The sequence below is a fragment of the Crinia signifera genome, chromosome 19 (assembly GCF_055691185.1).
Source record: "Crinia signifera chromosome 19, ASM5569118v1, whole genome shotgun sequence".
Taxonomy (NCBI): Eukaryota; Metazoa; Chordata; class Amphibia; order Anura; family Myobatrachidae; genus Crinia; species Crinia signifera.
The window spans coordinates 133,053,834-133,072,797 of NC_139226.1; the positions used below are offsets into that span (position 1 = coordinate 133,053,834).

The 18,964-nt window shown below is 47.9% G+C and overlaps 1 long non-coding RNA gene across 1 annotated transcript; it reads left to right on the top strand.

Annotated features, from left to right (window-relative positions):
* Positions 1 to 5,204: 5,204 nt before the first annotated feature.
* LOC146042165 (uncharacterized) lies at positions 5,205 to 17,422 on the top strand. The gene is made up of 3 exons (XR_014463772.1): positions 5,205 to 5,429; positions 10,102 to 10,242; positions 17,191 to 17,422. It is a non-coding gene; the product is annotated as an uncharacterized LOC146042165 (long non-coding RNA).
* Positions 17,423 to 18,964: the final 1,542 nt, after the last annotated feature.

An 18,964-nucleotide genomic window follows, 5' to 3' on the forward strand; every position in this document is an offset into this window, starting at 1 on the left:
ATTGCTGCTATGTCAGGGAGTCTCCTGCAGAATGCAGGAGGGGAGGTAACTATGATGTAACAGTGTAATGTGGGCTAGGTGACATGAGGGAGATTGCTAGACTAATGAGGGACAGAGGGAGATTGCTGCTATGTCAGGGAGTTTCCTGCAGAATGCAGCAGGGGAGGTAACTATGATGTAACAGTGTAATGTGGGCTAGGTGACATGAGGGAGATTGCTAGACTAATGAGGGAGAGAGGGAGATTGCTGCTATGTCAGGGAGTCTCCTGCAGAATGCAGCAGGGGAGGTAACTATGGCATTAGGTTGACACCACTAGGCTGACACGACTGAAGATCGACATGACCGAATGTCGTCATGGGTCTAGGTGGACAGGGTCATTTGGTCAACAAGCATTAAGTCGACATGGGGAAGGTCAACAGTTAAAAGGTTGACATGGGGGTTTTTCACTTTTGTTTTTGGAGCCGACATGTGTCGACAGGTGGTATTTCATACCCTTCCATCCACTAGGGCGTGGTGGGAAAATAAAATAGTGTGCCAAGCGCCTTGTCCGAAGCGTGGTGAGAGCACGCGATGCTACGTTCCATGTCCACTGTGTCAACATTTGGGACAAAAAATTGAAAAACCACATGTCGACCTTTTGACTATCGACCTTCCCCATGTCTACTTAATGGTTGTTGATTTAAAGACCCTGTCAACCTAACCTATGTTGTCCTTCAATCAGGTTGACCTTCCTGCATGTCGTCCTTCAGGCATGTCAACCTATACCCCATTCACACCAGAAATGCAGGGACAAACCCGGGAATTCAGTTCCCGTTACAAGCAGGGACATTCCCGGGTTTGGACCCATTCACACCAGAAATGTCCCTGCATTTTCTGGTGTGAGAAGGGGGCGGGAAGGAGGCCGTCTGGAGGTGGGTAGGAGGCGGGCAGTCGGCGGGCAGGCGGCGGAGATGGCGAGAATACTCACCCCGGTTGCTGGTCCTCCGTGCAGGCCAGAGATCCACACAGGCGGCGGCGCAAATGACGGGACAGGCTGCGGATGAAGATGACGCAGCTCTCCGGTGCCCTCACTGCCGCCGGAGAACTGCGTCATCATCATCCACCGGCTGTCCCGTCATTTGCGCCCGCCGCCTGCGTGGATTCCCGTCCAGACAGCACACCGAGGACACGGCAACCCGGGTAAGTATAATCTGTACCTTTCACACCAGCCAGGTCCCCGGGTTGAACCCGGGAACAACCCTGATACCTAGCCGGGTTGAAATTTGCCCGGGATTTTGTCCCGGGAACCTTTCACATCAGCGCTAGTACCGGGTTGTTCCTGGACTCAACCCGGGAATTTAGGCTGGTGTGAATGGGGTACTAGTGGTGTTGACATAATGCTTATCGACCTAGTTGCTGTCTATACAATGATACATACCCATTCAGTGGATTAGCCACTACGTGAAGTCATTCAGACACACTGGGTATGTTTCATATTTTAAATAGTTAGTCAACTTTTCATTTACATATTACTATTATACTGTTCTCAATTTCACATTTTTATATATATTACAACATATTCTCGAACCGTGAACCACAGGGCAGAATACAGACTGTGATGTGATGAGAAGCAAAATAACAACGTAATACTTTTTGGGGGTAGCAAGGACATTCCCGGATTTTACAACGCCCCTGTTAAACTACATTTTCTGTTTGTTAGGACATCAGGATGATGATCCAGCCAGAATTACATTTCACCTAATCCATTTGGTGGAAAAGAAAAATAATTAGCCACCCAATTCTACTAATTAGTGAGTAATTATCTGACTGAATGCCAGCTGCACTACCCCGTGGCACTTGTGCCGGGAGCCAAACAGGGTTATAGCAAGTGGAGCACAATTAGGTAATGTTTCTATCCTAAATTGACACAAGGTAAATCAGATTAAATGAATCTTGGGATACGGTCATAATCTGAGTTTCTTCTAACTACTGGGAGAGTCATAGGAATAATGAAGAATGATTACCCATGAGAACATAGAAGAATAACAGAGATTCCTATACAGCAGCGTATTAACCACTTATAGTACCTGTTAAATACAACTGACGCTCCTCATAGGCTACCATCATCTATCGGGCGTGCCTGTGCTAACCTTGAGTGCTAGGGGTGCACAGGCACGCCCAATAGGTGATGGTAGACACGCCTGATTGGTGGTGTTAGACACGCCTAATAAGTGGTGCTAGACACACCCCTTTGATGGTGCACCTCCTAATAAAATGTGCTGCGCACATCTATGGTGCTCATCCTGGGGCCTTTACCTCCCAGAACAAAGGGGGTAAATTTAATAGGATGAGAGGTTCAGAAAGTGAGAGATTTTGTAATAAACCTCCAGTTTTTTTTAAAGCGGCAATCATTTACACTGCAAAACCAGTTTGATTTTACAGTGTAAATGTAAATGATTGCCGCTTTAAAAAAAAACCCTGGATATTTCTTACCGAATCTCTCACTTTCTGAATCTCTCATCCTATTACATGTCACCCAACATGTATCACTGCACACTCAATGCACGGTTATGCCAATGATAAACACCCAAACATCAATAGCAGCATTCATTTGTTCTGGCAAATTAACACAGAGCAATAACTCTTAAGGCCCCATACACTACAACGCTTTCGCACAATTTCATTCGATTTTGATCTTTCGGGCCGATATATCGATTGTAAAGTGTCGGTTTGGAACCCCTAGATTGCTAGTGCTGAACTATTGATTTGATGATGGAATCGGTTGAAAAATGGAATACTTTTTGTGCATGCAATATATCGCATATATAAGTTTGACTGGCATTTGTGAGTGCATCTGGAACTGGTATTTTCAGTGATACAGGTTAAGTATCCATTATCCGGATATGTTATCCAGATTATTCCGAAAACCATAGTTAAGTGCACTACAGGGGACATATTCAGGCTTGCCTACCCTCCCGGCCAGGAGCCTCCCGAAAATCAGATCCGTCTCCCGGGAAGGTGAACAAGTCTCACACCCCCTGCTCCCCCCCATGCCCGCTGGAATAATTAGCGCAAAATGTGGGTCCGTGGTGAGGGGGTGGGGCTTAAATGACGCAATCACGTCATTTCGCGTAATTTAAGCCCCGCCCCCTCGCCGTGGTCCGCGACTCACTGAGTTTTTTTTACATGGGGGCGGGGAAGAGTGATGTCAGCCTCTCTCCCGGAGAGGTGAAAGTAAAAGTAGGCAAGTATGCCTTAATTGCAGGGTTTTAAATGACTCTTCTTTGAAATACATGTTTTTGGAAATGCCCCTCTTTTGTTTTCATTTCATTAAATAAGGTAGTTAAATTCCTATTTTTCTGCATGTTAGATGCAGTTTTTAACATCTGATCGTATTGGTTAATTTTCAATTAATAATAAGTGTCCACTTGTCTGTGGGCATCCTTTGACTTAGATTTGGAGAAGGCCAAGACTGCATGGAACATTTATATCCAAATACAGGGGGTTATTCTGGTTGGATCGGTTCTGTCCGCTTTTTTTTCTTCTGCGCATGCGTACCGCCTTCAATGTGCATGTGCGACGACAGCACACCGCTCACGGACGCAACTCTCTGATCAAAAAGTCCTGTCCGATCAGAGACGGACAAAGTGGGCATAATGTGGGCATGTTTAGGGGAGAGGCCAGAAAATAGGGAAAAACTGGGCGTATCCCTGGGCATACACGGGAATGTGTACTCAAACTGCACGGAGGTGCATCCGCCTCGCTCGGAGAGTGGTCGGGACGCTTATACCCCAAAACCATCGGACCACCAAAGAGTGCTCCATAGCGCTCTTAGGGGGTTATTCTAGTCCATTCTTTCTGACAAAATCCTTCTTAGATGGACAAAACCATGTGCACTGCGGGTGGGGCAGATGTAACTTGTGCAGAGAGAATTAGATTTGGTGGGGTTTTTCTTCAAAGTGAGATCTATATTGAAGTGTAAAATCATGCAGTCAGTATTTTCCCTGCACAGAAACAAAATAACTCACCCAAATCTAATTCTCTCTGCACAATTTACATCTGCCCCCCTGCAGTGCACATGGTTTTGTCCATCTAAGAAGGATTTTGTCAGAAAGAATGAACTAGAATAAACCCCTTAGACCATCCGCCTGAGTCCGTCCGCAATCGGTCGGCTAATTAACGCGCAAGGTAGCGAGACATGTAAATAAATAGGAACATAATAATTATGGCCATTATTTACAGCATGCACACAAACACCCACATCAATGTAATATAAACAAAAACCAATGGGGGTACACATAGATAGTGAGAAAAGTGGCACATTAGAACAGAAGAAATATACATGTAATGAGGGTTCAATTGTAGATTTATTAAGGTAGACAAATGAGGTAATAGAAAACAATTACAAAATCACACTTAGGAAACTTGGTTAATTATCAGAAGGTAACTTCAAAGGGAATAATTGCAGGACCATATATGTGAAGCGTACGCCACCGTGCTCGGACGTACGCTTCCTCTCACAATCGGGAAAACAAGCTCACTCTCCGTGCGAAAAGGCTGAGAACCGTCCAAGCATGGTAGCGTACACTCATATGCACGCCACTCCACATTGCCGGCTTATCTCACTGTCCGTGTACGCATGTTCTGTGGGTGGACTCATGCTAATCGGAAGAGTGCGTGATCCATTCGGTCTGTCCGTACGCACACGCGTCTGCCCGATCCAACCAGAATAGGGGCCACAGTACTTGAGGACCGCTAATAGTTTACATTTTCTAGGTTACCTGTGGATTTGTAATGTAACAGTTGGTGATACACAGTGCATCTGCTGGGTGAACTGGAAAACATAAAGGTACTCCTAAAGGTACTTGAGGAACGATTTTGGGAACCGCTGGCCTAGAAGAACTAGTCAGCCAAATCAATACTGCAATATGGTCCCACACACAAATCTCTCACTCCAGATGATATGGGGACAGGGCAGGCAACACGGGGGGTCAAGCAGGGACAAGTGTGACGGGCCCCAGAGATATGAAGGGCCCCAGAGCTTCCATGCCTGGGTACGGCCACTGCCTGTACTAGCTGGCCTGTCAGTGACCTTTGGGGCTCGTTGTCTACTGTGCACCATCTGTGTGTGGCTGAGTATGACTGACTTACTGTGTGCCACTGCCATCTACTGTGTGTGCTCCCTGACACTTGGCGCTCAGAGCAGGGGCGGATTGGCCATTATAATTACCGGGAACTTTCCCGGGAGGCCGATGCTCCTGAGGCCGAATTTAAAGTTGCAGGCAGCAGGGGCAGCACTGAGCAGTTCCCTGAGGCTGGCCCCGCCCACCACACTGTGTGCTGCGTGCATCCAGCCCTGCTCTTCCTGGTCCTGCAGCAGCTCCTCTACGTGCTCTATGCTGCCTCCCCTACCAGAAGCATGCACAGACACTACAAAACAGATCATTGGGTTAGTGCACAGTGCATATTGGGTGTAATATTGATGCAGGGGCTGTGTGTAATGTACTGGGTGTAATTTGGTTGGGGGGGGGGGGAGGCTGTGTATAATGTCCTGTGTGTAATTTGGTTTAGAGGGGCCTGTGTATAATGTTCTGTGTGTAACTTGGGGGAGGGGGGCTGTGTATAATGTCCTGTGTGTAACTTGGGGGAGGGGGGCTGTGTATAATGTCCTGTGTGTAACTTAGGGAGGGGGGCCTGTGTATAATGTCCTGTGTGTAATTTTGTTTAGGGGGGCCTGTGTATAATGTCCTGTGTGTAATTTTGTTGAGGGGGGCTGTGTATAATGTCCTGTGTGTAATTTGGTTGAGGGGGGCCTGTGTATAATGCCCTGTGTGTAATTTGGTTGAGGGTGGCCTGTGTATAATGTCCTGTGTGTACTTTGGTTAAGGGGGGCTGTGTATAATGTCCTGTGTGTAATTTGGTTAAGGGGGGGCTGTGTATAATGTCCTGTGTGTAATTTGGTTTAGGGGGGCCTGTGTATAATGTCCTGTGTGTACTTTGGTTAAGGGGGGCTGTGTAAAATGTCCTGTGTGTAATTTGGTTGAGGGGGGCAGGGTGTGTGCATGAGAGCGGCAGGGTGTATGTATGTATGTATGAGAGCGGCAGGGTATATGTATGAGAGCGGCAGGGTGTATGTATGTATGTACAGTTGGGGCCACTCCCATCTTGGCAGGGGATGGCGATGGCGACGCAAGCCGCCATACCCCACCAGCGCCATCTGCATAGCGAGAAGGGGACGCGCGCGCACGAGAGGCGCCCCTTCCGAGGGCGCTTCCAGCCGCTCCCCGCCGCCTGCCCGCACCCCCCCCCCCCTAACCCTGTCCCGTCGCCCCGCCGACGGAGATTGAGACGCGCGTCTCAGTCAGATGGTGAGGCAGGCCGCTGGCGGATTCGCCAGCAAGGAAGAGGCCTGCCCCATCTGTATGTATGTATGTATGTATGTATGTATGAGAGCGGCAGGGTGTATGTATGTATGTATGAGAGCGGCAGGGTGTATCTATGTATGTATGAGAGCGGCAGTGTGTGTGTATGTATGAGAGTGGCAGGGTGTATGTATGTATGAGAGTGGCAGGGTGTATGTACAGTAGGAGCAAGTTTCATCTTTGCTCCTTTGTCCATGGCTAGCCATGGCTATTCTATTGTTCTCAGCTGCAATACAATACGTATTGCAGCTGAGAACAATAGAATAGCCATGGCTAGCCATGGACAAAGGAGCAAAGATGAAACTTGCTCCTACTGTATGTATGTATGAGAGTGGCAGGGTGTGTGTATGTATGTATGAGAGCGGCAGGGACAGGATGTATGTATGAGAGTGGCATGGTGTATGTATGAATTTATTACAGTGAAGGTGTATGTATGAGAGCGGCAGGGTGTATGTATGTATGAGAGCGGCAGGGTGTATGTATGTATGAGAGCGGCAGGGTGTATGTATGTATGAGAGCGGCAGGGTGTATGTATGTATGAGAGCGGCAGGGTATGTGTATGTATGAGAGCGGCAGGGTGTATGTATGTATGAGAGCGGCAGGGTGTATGTATGTATGTATGAGAGCGGCAGGGTGTATGTATGTATGAGAGCGGCAGGGTGTATGTATGTATGTATGTATGTATGAGAGCGGCAGGGTGTATGTATGTATGTATGAGAGCGGCAGGGTGTATGTATGTGTGTATGTATGTGTGTATGAGAGCGGCAGGGTGTATTTATGTATGTATGAGAGTGGCAGGGTGTATGTATGTATGTATGAGAGTGGCAGGGTGTATGTATGTATGTATGTATGTATGAGAGTGGCAGGGTGTATGTATGTATGTATGTATGAGAGCGGCAGGGTGTATGTATGTATGTATGAGAGTGGCAGGGTGTATGTATGTATGAGAGTGGCAGGGTGTATGTATGTATGAGAGCGGCAGGGTGTATGTATGTATGAGAGCGGCATGGACCAGGTGTATGTATGTATGTATGAGAGTGGCAGGGTGTATGTATGTATGAGAGCGGCAGGGTGTATGTATGTATGTATGAGAGCGGCAGGGTGTATGTATGTATGTATGTATGAGAGTGGCAGGGTGTATGTATGTATGAGAGCGGCAGGGTGTATGTATGTATGAGAGCGGCAGGGTGTATGTATGTATGTATATATGAGAGTGGCAGGGTGTATGTATGTATGAGAGCGGCAGGGTGTATGTATGTATGTATGTATGAGAGTGGCAGGGTGTATGTATGTATGTATGAGAGCGGCAGGGTGTATGTATGTATGTATGAGAGCGGCAGGGTGTATGTTTGTATGTATGAATGAGAGCGGCAGGGTGTATGTATGTATGTATGAGAGCGGCAGGGTGTATGTATGTATGAGAGCGGCAGGGTGTATGTATGTATGAATGAGAGCGGCAGGGTGTATGTATGTATGAGAGTGGCAGGGTGTATGTATGTATGAGAGTGGCAGGGTGTATGTATGTATGAGAGCGGCAGGGTGTATGTATGTATGAGAGCGGCAGGGTGTATGTATGTATGTATATATGAGAGTGGCAGGGTGTATGTATGTATGAGAGCGGCAGGGTGTATGTATGTATGTATGAGAGCGGCAGGGTGTATGTATGTATGAGAGCGGCAGGGTGTATGTATGTATGTATGTATGAGAGCGGCAGGGTGTATGTATGTATGAGAGCGGCAGGGTGTATGTATGTATGTATATATGAGAGTGGCAGGGTGTATGTATGTATGAGAGCGGCAGGGTGTATGTATGTATGTATGAGAGCGGCAGGGTGTATGTATGTATGAGAGCGGCAGGGTGTATGTATGTATGTATGTATGAGAGCGGCAGGGTGTATGTATGTATGAGAGCGGCAGGGTGTATGTATGTATGTATATATGAGAGTGGCAGGGTGTATGTATGTATGAGAGCGGCAGGGTGTATGTATGTATGTATGAGAGCGGCAGGGTGTATGTATGTATGAGAGTGGCAGGGTGTATGTATGTATGTATGAGAGCGGCAGGGTGTATGTATGTATGTATGTATGAGAGTGGCAGGGTGTATGTATGTATGAGAGTGGCAGGGTGTATGTATGTATGTATGTATGAGAGTGGCAGGGTGTATGTATGTATGTATGAGAGCGGCAGGGTGTATGTATGTATGTATGAGAGTGGCAGGGTGTATGTATGTATGAGAGCGGCAGGGTGTATGTATGTATGTATGAGAGTGGCATGGTGTATGTATGTATGTATGTATGTATGTATGTATGAGAGTGGCAGGGTGTATGTATGTATGAGAGTGGCAGGGTGTATGTATGTATGTATGAGAGTGGCATGGTGTATGTATGTATGTATGTATGTATGTATGTATGAGAGTGGCAGGGTGTATGTATGTATGAGAGCGGCAGGGTGTATGTATGTATGTATGAGAGCGGCAGGGTGTATGTATGTATGAGAGTGGCAGGGTGTATGTATGTATGTATGAGAGCGGCAGGGTGTATGTATGTATGTATGTATGAGAGTGGCAGGGTGTATGTATGTATGAGAGTGGCAGGGTGTATGTATGTATGTATGTATGAGAGTGGCAGGGTGTATGTATGTATGTATGAGAGCGGCAGGGTGTATGTATGTATGTATGAGAGTGGCAGGGTGTATGTATGTATGAGAGCGGCAGGGTGTATGTATGTATGTATGAGAGTGGCATGGTGTATGTATGTATGTATGTATGTATGTATGTATGAGAGTGGCAGGGTGTATGTATGTATGAGAGTGGCAGGGTGTATGTATGTATGTATGTATGAGAGTGGCAGGGTGTATGTATGTATGTATGAGAGCGGCAGGGTGTATGTATGTATGTATGAAAGCGGCAGGGTGTATGTATGTATGTATGTATGAGAGTGGCAGGGACCTAGGGTTACCACCCGTCCGGGATTACTCCGGACAGTCCGGTAATTCAGGCTGGTTACTTCCCATGCACTGGAGGGACCCCGCCGGCGACTTCCCATACCCTGTAGGGACCCACTGTGTGCCTGGGCTGCCGGACCCCAGGGTGATGCGACCGAGCCAGCCCAGACCGTACCTGTCTCTCCCGCGGCCCGCACTAACCACCGGTGCCGCCTCTTATCCGCAGACTCTCCTCCCATCACCCGGACAGACCTGCCCCCTGACTTACTTTTCACCCACTATGACCCATTGACCACTATCTGTTTTTCACCCTCTCCATCACCCTCTATGCTCTCTACGGCAGAAATGTGGTAAAATACCCATTTTCAGGGATTTTACCCTATTTTTAAATGTAATAAAGCCCTACTAGCAGTAGCCTAATGTAGCGGTAATACCAGCTATACATGGCATTACCCTGTAGAGGCACATCGGCTTCTTTCCGCAACACTGGGAGCATTGGTAAAGGGACTCCCGGATCACAAACCCGGAAGTCCAGGCACCAGAGTGCATCACAAAGGGCATCTTTTTGGGAGAGCTGTCCTTTGCATTACAAATCACATATGTTAGTGTCTATGCGAAAAGTATTGGCACAATGGATGGCGGGATGTACCGCAAGTGGTTGGTACATCCTGCTCCCTGTCTACCTCTGCCTTCTGTCACACTTTTACCTGTCCTTAGGTCTCCTCTATTGTATCACCTCACCAGTTTATCTCTCCAGTGACTCCTGCTGCCTGTATGCCGACAAGTGTGTGTCCAGACTGCCGCTTGATGTTATGGGCGTGGAGAAGAAGCAGTGAGGTACCTGTAACATTACCACCAGCTGTACAACACTCAGGGACACTGGTCATCACAGGAGCAGGTGAGCAGAACATAGTGACTGGGGAATATGTCCCCCTCTCTCTCCCATATATCTCCCTCACTCACTGACCCTGGTAAGAAAATGTATGAATGTTTCTGGATGCACCCACCTCATAGCAGTTACCCACTGCCTCCTTTGTCACCCTCTGATTCCTCTTTCCACCAATATCTCCCGGTCACCTCTGTCTGCCCGGACACCCACTAGTGACCTGGGAACATGCCCCCCTTTCTCTCCGCATGTCTGCCTCACTCTCTGCCCCTGGTCTCGACTCTCTCTCTATTTATCTCTGTGTCCCTGGTCTCTCTCTCTTTCTCTGCCTCTCTGCCCCTGGTCTCTTTCTCTGCCTCTCTGCCCCTGGTCTCTCTCTCTTTCTCTGCCTCTCTGCCCCTGGTCTCTCTCTCTCTCTTTCTCTGCCTCTCTGCCCCTGGTCTCTCTCTCTCTCTCTGCCCCTGGTCTCTCTCTCTGCCTCTCTGCCCCTGGTCTCTCTCTCTCTCTCTGCCCCTGGTCTCTCTCTCTGCCTCTCTGCCCCTGGTCTCTCTCTCTCTGCCCCTGGTCTCTTTCTCTCTCTCTCTGCCCCTGGTCTCTCTCTCTCTGCCCCTGGTCTCTTTCTCTCTCTCTCTGCCCCTGGTCTCTCTCTCTCTGCCACTGGTCTCTCTCTCTCTCTCTCTCTCTCTCTGCCCCTGGTCTCTTTCTCTCTCTTTCTCTGCCCCTGGTCTCTCTCTCTCTGCCACTGGTCTCTCTCATTCTCTGCCTCTCTGCCCCTGGTCTCTTTCTCTCTCTCTCTGCCCCTGGTCTCTCTCTCTCTGCCACTGGTCTCTCTCTCTCTCTCTCTCTCTCTCTCTCTCTCTCTCTCTCTCTCTCTCTCTCTCTCTGCCCCTGGTCTCTCTCTCTCTCTCTCTCTGCCCCTGGTCTCTTTCTCTCTCTCTCTGCCCCTGGTCTCTCTCTCTGCCTCTCTGCCCCTGGTCTCTCTCTCTCTGCCCCTGGTCTCTTTCTCTCTCTCTCTGCCACTGGTCTCTCTCTCTCTCTCTCTCTGCCCCTGGTCTCTTTCTCTCTCTTTCTCTGCCCCTGGTCTCTCTCATTCTCTGCCTCTCTGCCCCTGGTCTCTCTCTCTTTCTCTCTCTCTCTGCCCCTGGTCTCTCTCTCTCTGCCACTGGTCTCTCTCTCTCTCTCTCTCTCTCTCTCTCTCTCTCTCTCTCTCTCTCTGCCCCTGGTCTCTCTCTCTCTCTCTGCCCCTGGTCTCTTTCTCTCTCTCTCTGCCCCTGGTCTCTCTCTCTCTCTGCCCCTGGTCTCTCTCTCTCTCTCTGCCCCTGGTCTCTCTCTCTCTCTCTGCCCCTGGTCTCTCTCTCTCTCTCTGCCCTCTTTCTCTCTGCTCCTGGTCTCTCTCTTTCTCTGCCTCTCTGCCCCTGGTCTCTCTCTCTTTCTCTGCCTCTCTGCCCCTGGTTTCTCTCTGTCCCTGGTCTCTTTCTCTGCCTCTCTGCCCCTGGTCTCTTTCTCTGCCTCTCTGCCCCTGGTCTCTCTCTGCCCCTGGTCTCTTTCTCTGCCTCTCTGCCCCTGGTCTCTTTCTCTGCCTCTCTGCCCCTGGTCTCTCTTTCTCTGCCTCTCTGCCCCTGGTATATATATAGTATAAAGCACGTTCCCAGCAGCAGGCCCAGAAGTGTCCCAAATTTATAGTTTGCAGGGAGGCGCAAAAACACCCTAGCCGCGGCCCTGCTCGGGGTGATGCTGCAGGGGGAGGTGATGATGATGATTTGCAGGTTGGGTGATGATGGTGCAGAGGGGGTCATATACATATATATATACAAATATACCTGCTATCTCCCTGTCACCCCAGCTTCCCCTGTTCCCCGCTATCTCCCTGTCACCATAGCCTCTCCAGTCACCCCAGCTTCCCCAGGCAGTCATCTGCTATCTAAATCACCCCAGCTTCCCCAGTCACCCGCTATCTGCGTCACCCCAGCTTCCCCAGTCACCCGCTATCTGCGTCACCCCAGCTTCCCCAGTGACCCACTATCTGCGTCACCCCAGCTTCCCCAGTCACCTGCTATTTCCGTCACCCCAGCTTCCCCAGTGACCCACTATCTGCGTCTTCCTCAGTCACCCTCTATATCCTGGTCATTATTTAATTACTGCTCACGGCATATGGTATACTATGTAATGGGTGTGTGACGTGTAATCGGCATTACATTGAATTTTTTTAGCACGCGCCTTCGGCGCGCACTGTCCTTGTTGACCCTCCTTTAGAAAAAAAATGGAGTCCTGGCATCATAACGAGTAATGGTCACTGTGGTGTATGGTGTAACATGTAATGGGCATCACGGTGTGTGGCTTACAGTGTGTCATGTAACTGGCATTACAGTGTGCAACATCAAGAATGGAATTGAAGCAAAGGTAAAAAAAATGATAGGGCGGGTCAAGGGGAGGGGTTTGGGCAGGTCAAGGGGAGGGGCTGGGTGGGCCTAGGGGCGTGTCCGGGAATCTCTCAACACTACAGGAACCAGGTGTATGTATGCATGAGAGCGGCCATTATTGATTTGTTGCCGCCCACATGAGGCCACTTCCAGAATTTTTCCAGGGCCACTTTTAGTCCCCAATCCGCCCCTGGCTCAGAGCCATCTACTCTTTGCGTGTGCACAGCCTGGGGCCGCAAGTGCACAGCCGTACCCACCACTGGTGCTGTGGCCTCAGTCTCTGGCTCCTGTACTTTTACTGCGCATGCGCGGGTTGCCTGTTCCACACTCTGTGAAAGACCTGCCCTGCCTGCTCGTAGTGCTCAGCATTCTTTTGTAAAAGTGACAGGCCAGCAGCAGCCGGGAGCCAGCAGGAAGAAGCAGCCAGGAGCCAGGCCAGCAGGACTGAGAACGAGAGAAGTCCGCACCTGAAAACAGGATCTGGAGCATCTGAGGCTCATGATCTGGAGCATCTGAGGCTCATGCAGAAGAGCGTTGTGTGGATTTGGGATTAGGCGGGGGGCCCCAGAAATATCATTGTACAGGGCCCCAAGATTTATATTGCCATCCCTGTATGGGGAATAAGATGAATTGCTTCTATACAGTTTAAGATCTAAATGTGGAACCATAAATGGTACTAGGGGCCAGATGTACTAAGCTTGAAAAGTGATAACATGGAGAGTGATAAACCACCAGCCAATCAGCTCCTATCTGCCATGTCACAGGCTGGATTTGTAAAAAAACAGGTAGGAGCTGATTGGCTGGTGGTTTATCTCTCTCCATTTTATCACTTTTCAAGGCTTAGTACATATCGCCCTATATCATAAGGACAAACTTGTTTTAATCCCTCACTGACACATGTTGATCACTTAATTTAATGTATTATTCCTGATAGTGCAACAATAAATAAATTAATTCTAGCACCATAAGCAGCGAAAAATAATAATTCTACTATAATATATACATATATAATCCCAATATGGCGATAACATTTACCTACTCTAAATAGGAACGACTAATGTTGGTGAATTCTTATGCTGATGGGGGCTACAAGGAGGGAGATCTATTTGGGATGTCTGAAGGGCGAAATGACGTAAAGATTCACATCAGTGCAGCTCCACATTCCTGCAACTTGCGCAGTTGAGCTGATGGGTGTCGGCAGGACGTAGTAAATCGTGTCAACCGGCCTCCTTGCTGCCCACTGGACTGGTGAGGCTGGTAAACGCACACTTATGAAGACTGCATTAAGAATAGTGTAAATCAGCGTATCACAGGTCAAGATAACATGTTGATTTGAAAGACCGGTACTTGTTTCCATAGGCGAATCTAGAATTATGGTAATGGGTGGTCCCAGATCTAGATATAAAAGCAGGGGGAACTTTGCGCGGCTTAGCTGCGCGCCAAAAAGAGGGCGTGGCCTCACGGGAAGGAGGCGTGGCATCACAAAAGGGGTGTGGTATTACACTTTAGACCATACACAGTAATGCCCATTACACATTTTAGCAACCTCCGTAATACCCATTACACATAAAGCCACACCGTAATGCCAATTACACATAAGGCCACACACCATAATGCCCATTACACATTGTGCCACACATCATGATGCCCATTACATACTATATAACAAAATGTAATGCCCATTACATATTTGCCACATAAGTGCAGCTTACCTACGTGCTCATTGCTAGGGGGTTCTTGCTTGATGGCACCATAGTACCCATTACACATGATGCCGAACACCATAGTACCCATTACACATGATGCTGCACACATAATGTCCCTTACACATGATGCTGCACACATAATGTCCCTTACACATGATGCTGCACACATAATGCTCCTTACACATGATGCTGCACACATAATGCCCCTTACACATGATGCTGCACACCGTAATGCCCCTTACATATTAAGCCACACATTATGCATAATGCCCCCACATACCGCCACTTGTAGCGTCCCTTAAGCAATGCCCCCCCCCCAAAGTGCCACTTACTGTAAATTTTTATATGAGCCTTCGCTGCTGCTGCAGGGAGAGATGGAGAGCGGTGCAGCTGCTTCTATGGGGAGAGGAGCAGAGCGCAGCGCAGAGCACGCTCCCACTCCCCTCCTGGTGTCTCCTCTAGCCGAGTGGACATTTGAAATATTGTGCACGCTATTGTTGTTCGTGACGTCGGGGGAGCACGCCGGGTGCCGGCACCACATGATTAAAGGGGGGGCGGGCTGAGGTGAGAGCGGGGAGAAGAATTGGAGCAGAAGCTGCAGGGGTGACAGTCATTGACAGCTGGGCAGGGGGTCACGGCTATTTGAAATAATACCCCTTTCACAAAAGAAAATGCAGGGATTTACCCGGGAATATGGTCCCAGGATCATGCAGGGACATTCCCAGGCTGACCCCTTATATACCAACCTGCATTTTCTGGTGTGAGGGGGAGAGAAAACCACTCCCCTCTCCCTACCCCCCTTTAACCAACCAGCTATATCTTTGGAACCAACTGACCCATTTACATGACACCAGTATCATATTGAAGAACTTTTGAGTTGGTCCCGTGAAACTGGGCTGTTTGGTTCCAGAGAAATCTGCCCTTTAAAGAACATAAACAGTCATGAAATTACATTTAAGAAATTAACAAAAAATGGTTTAACCTCAATATCCCTGGAACCAATTAACCAATATGGATCCAGCCTGGTATCAGATTGAAGGCCCAGCGATTTGGGTTTGACTGAGATCAACCTCGAGCTTCAGTGATGCCGAAGGGGGAACTGGCAGCCGTTGGAACTGGGTGGTGGTCGGAATTAGCAGGTCCCATGTTATCCTATAGGGAAAACGTTCCAGCTTTGCCTGGCAGTATCTCCGGTTCCCAGGGGGCTAGAGACACGGGGCTGGGCTCGTTGGAAAGCCCCAGCCCTCAGCTATAAAATGGGCTAATGGGTGGTCCTGTGCACCCCCGGACCACCCCCTAGATTCGCCTATGCTTGTTTCCTAGCACGTCGCCCCTCGTAGGTGATCGCATACCTTAAGTTAAGGTATGCGATGGACGCGACCGACGCAATTTCATGGCTATTTTTAGCCTTTTCCCCGACAATTAAAAAATCGCGTCCATAGCATGCCTTATGTTAAGGCATGCGATGCGACCGATGCGATGGACGCGATTTTACATAGGGAACAATGTTAAATGGGCCAATGGACCCGATTTTTCACTGTATACCCACCCTTATGGGTATTTTACATGAGAAATGCCCACCCCATTATTAACGCCACCCCACGATGAACGTCAACCCGAAGTGTGGCGAGCACAGCGAGCCCGCGAGGGGCGGCGATACGCGTCCTCCGACCTTTTCATACCCCCACTATCCACGTCGGCATGGAGTTGATTTTATATAGTGTGGCGAGCGGACGCGTAATACCTGTGAAGTAATGCACGTCCCCTCACGGGGCTCGCTGCGCTCGCCACGCTTCGGCATTGCTGGCTCACTGCGCTCGCCACACTAAATACTATATATATATATATAGACGATAGTGGGGGTATGAAAAGGTCGGAGGACGCGTACTGCTGAAGTCGCCACGCTTCGGGTTGGCGTTGATCGTGGGGTGGCGTTAACAATGGGGGGAGGGGGCATTTCACCCATCAGGGTTGGGAAACAATTAAAATTGGGGTCTGGGGGCCATTTAATATTGGGGCCAATGTAAAATCGGGTCTCAGGGACCATTTTACATTGATTCCAATGTAAAAATCACGTCGATCGCATCGCATGCGATTTTGTTGCATGCGATGCAATCAACGCGATTTCGGGGGGTCCTGATCGACACAATTTTTCAATTTTTATCGCTAATTAGGCCAATTCTTGTGACTCCCCCCCTTTTATTGTTGTGTGGAAGAGGGATCTATTTTAACCATTAAATTAATTCTTGGATCAATGGTGTCTCAGAAATCCTTAAAGGAAATTATGTGGTTCTGACGCAAAGAAACCATGATGCACTTGTATAGAGCCTGACTGTGTGAGCAATGGTACGATATACCAGATATTGAATAACAGTAGAAATTCGTACAACTTGAATAAGAGGATTGTAGCAGAAAATAAACCATTATATGTGGTGACCGATTAACATTTTCTGTGAGTGGGGTATGCTACCCAGTTTTATCTTTGCTCATTTAAAAAGGTACCTTTATATGTTTCATATTCCCCACATTGAAGTGAGCGATGAACGATAGAAGGGATATGAAATCTACACCTGATTTAAAGAAACCTTTACATGTGTTTCTGAATCCCCATTCAATGTGAGAGGGCTACGTTATCGCAAACCTTTGACCATAATATACCATTATGCATTCTCCTGTCCCTCATATAGAGGTGAGCGAAACACATGTAGGATCAAACCATCATCCTGAACCGTTCAGAAATTACTGTTCTTCATTATAAATTTTGTGCACTGAACGATTTTACACGTTTGCTTTCATTTGTATTTTTCTACATATTTGCCAAACAACACTTACAGCTACAACGTCATGATCACCAGCTGAACACTTGGGACATTACAGGATTCCATCTTCTTTTCTTCATCAGGATCAGAAGGATTCATATTCGCTCCTAAAATAACTTTACACCACCCAATTTGAGGTAAGTAACACATTTTTAATACTTTCTTTTAATTTTTTGATGTTTTATGATTCACATATGGGATTATTTATGTTGACTGCATCTGCCATCCAGTGTCCCCCGGGATTATCGTCAAATGATGGGGATTAGCAATCTCTGAGTTCTCAGTGCTATTTTGTATATGTGTGAGATGGTATGACGTGGTTTGTTTATTGTAATGTAAATGACATCTCTTTAATAAAGAAGAAAGGTACTAAGGTGTCTTCTGCGGCAATATATATGGAGATGTCCTTGTGAAAACAATGTGTTCTGTTCCAAATTGAAGATCATTTACAATCACGTATACACAAATTCCAAATAAAGTAAACCCATAATGTGAAATACAAAGGGTATAAAAAAAAATGACCTGCATAAATACTTAAGTATGTGTATTGTCATTAATCTTTTAATGGGCTTTAATATTTTCATTAAGTTGCAGTAGGGAGTATACCATACCCTCCAACATATTGGGCTTAAAAATCGGTACGGGGGTGTGGCCATAGGTGGAGGGGCGTGGCCACGTGTAAAGGGGGCGTGGCCACGACCCTTTTACTTTGCACTTCCAAAAATCCCCAAATTATAGCATCCCATTTAAAAAAAAAGAGACAGCTGTGCTGGCTGTCCCTACCTCAGTCCCCATCGGCTGTGCGGGGTCTGGCTGGAAGATGACTGAAACATTCTTTTATCCCAGCGCCGGCTTGCGCTCTAGTGGCTGGGTGCAGTCACTCTGGCACGGCTGAAGGGCCGCACACAGCATGCTGGGACTTGTAGTCTCCCCGCAGCCATGCCATCCTCCAACCACAGGCTATCCCCTAGCAGGGAGAGGCAGGCCCGCTGCGTCCCCCCCCCCCCCCCCCCGTGCACCCTGGGAGATATAGTTTTAGCAGGCAGCTCCCCCACGCTCTCTGGAGAGCAGTCGTCAGTGTTTTGAACTACAACTCCCAGAGTCCCTCAATCACCCTGAGCTTCTGTGATAAAAGCGGTACATTCGGTACAGCTTATTTTAGCCGGTACAGACCGTTAAAAAACGGTACTGTACCGGGAAAAGCGGTACAGTTGGAGGGTATGGTATACTATATTATTCCCTAAATATCGTCACTATTCAAAATGGAATTGCCAGACCTGTCTGTCATGTATTAATCAGCAATATAGCGCGTCAGGAAAGAAATGGTCTAATGTGATTTGTGAGGTTATGGGAGATACAGTAATGCTGTGTACACACGGTCCGATTTCCTTTCCGATGTTGACGATATAGTCAACATCGGATCGGCATCGGATCTGAATCGGATGCAGATCGCAAGGGTTTTAACCCTTGCGATCCCGATCAGATCCCGATGCGCGTTCACGTATCAGAAGCCAGAAAGTCTTGGCTGCCTTGTCTATATAGTGCAGATCTGCACTATATAGTCAAGATAGGATGCAAATCGGATGTGCCTTAAAATCCTATCCATGATCCTATCTGATCAGATCTAACGTGTGTACACACCATATGAGGCAGATTGGTCCAGAGGTCAACATAAACACTTACAATCTTGTGACGCCAATCTCACTATCTAGCATGATTATGTCCATATGTTATATTTGTTTGATGAAATTCTTATATTATGTATTTAAAATAATTCTTATAATATTAA